Source organism: Tupaia chinensis, unplaced genomic scaffold (assembly GCF_000334495.1).
Source record: "Tupaia chinensis unplaced genomic scaffold, TupChi_1.0 Scaffold149964_2, whole genome shotgun sequence".
NCBI lineage: Eukaryota > Metazoa > Chordata > Mammalia > Scandentia > Tupaiidae > Tupaia > Tupaia belangeri.
The window spans coordinates 866,359-868,030 of NW_006209806.1; positions in this window are offsets into that span (position 1 = coordinate 866,359).

The window sequence follows — 1,672 nt, forward strand, 5'->3', positions numbered from 1 at the left end:
TTGGCTTGGGGATGCCAGGCCCAGAGACACCCAGGGCCCTGCCTGGGGTCACACAGGGATGCACTGTTCTGCGGGCCCTGGGGCCTGGCATCCCAGCTTGCAGGGCCTGCTGCCAGCCCATCCCTGCCACTGAGGACCCACCATTAGCCACGTGGCCCAGCAGGGGAGCGGGGGCTGGGGGGGAGGAGCCGACAGCAGGAAACTGGGGACAAAGCGGAGGAGGGGGAGTGCGAAGGTGGGGCAGGCTTCCAGGCCTGGCAGGCGCCCAAGGCCAGGCCCAGGGGCCCGGTGGGTGTGAGTGGTTTGCCAGGGAGGGCTGAGAGGTGGGGGTGGTGAGGAGGGGCACAGCCCGGGGACACTGGGAGAGCAGGAAGAGACCTAGAAAGACCTTGAAGGACATGGTGGAAGCCCGGAGAAAAGGAGAGGGGATGGAGGGCTGGAGAGACTGCTGGACCCGCAGGCCAGGACGGATGGGGGCACAGACACCCAGAGAACTTGAGGGGCCACCTGGGCCGGGGGCGGGGTGGGCCAGCTCCTTCCTGCAGCTCCTGCTCTTCTCCCCTCTAGCTCTGTCCCTGGCGTCCCCAGAAGGGTCTTGCAAAGCCGGAGTGCGCGTCTGAGTGTGCTCAAACACCATGGCTCCTGTGCCCACGGCCAGCCTGGCAGGCAGGGTGGCCCAGACCCACGGGTCCCCTGGCCTCCGCCCTTTCTCGGTTTTCTCCCAAATCACCTGCCATGTCCGGGCGCGGTGGACCTCAGTACAGGTAGAGCTGAGGTGTGGGGGGTCAGAAATGCCCGAACTCCAGGCAGGTGCCCTGCGGTGGGACTGGGCTCTGCCAGCCTGTGTCCGCCAGGCCAGGCTGAGACCAGCACTCGCCAGCCCAGGACATGAACAGAGGGGCGAAGCCTCCAGGGAGCCCCTTGCCTCACCTGTCCAGGTGCACTGAGACCCTGCCCAGGACCTGGGCCCCTGTGCTCCCAGCCCTCCTCCACCCCACCTCCCCTGGCCAGGCGGGTCTCTCTCAAACCAATGCTGAGACCCGAGTGCCCCGAATCCAGACCCGGGGGCTGACGGCCCAGCACCTCGGGGTCCCTGAGCCTGTTCCCCACCCGAGAACAGACCCTTTCTCCCAGGACACTGTCCAGGCCGGAGGGACACCGGGCCCTGGCCAGTATGCGGGCCAGCAGGACCCCCGTCCACCTGGCTGTGACCCTGAGGGCAGCTTTGCTGGGTCCCGCTCTGGGCGCCCCTGCCCTTCTGGGTTCAGTTCCCCCGTGGGGAGGCTCTGTCCATCCACACCAAGGCCCTGCAGCCTCTCTGCCTTCATCCTTAGGGGCGCCGGGCAGGGCTGGAGATGTTGGCCAGGGGGCTGTGATGGAAGGAGGGGCTCAGGGCACCTAGTGGCTGTGGGGGGACAGGCGCTGTGGCTCCCTCCGGGGCTGGGGCCTGTGGGCTTCTGCACACAGAGGGACAACCACCGTGGATGGGGAAATGGAGGCGCAGAGAGGCCGGGGGTCCCCGTACCCCTGGAGCGCCGGTCTGCGCTGGACCGTCAGCATAAAGGTGGGGGCCGCGGCCCAGAGGGGCTAGGAGCAGGGTCTCAGCAGGGCGGGGCTCACCCCAGCCCCCTGCCCTCTCCCCTGCAGTCCTAGGCCCGGATCGCGAGCATCG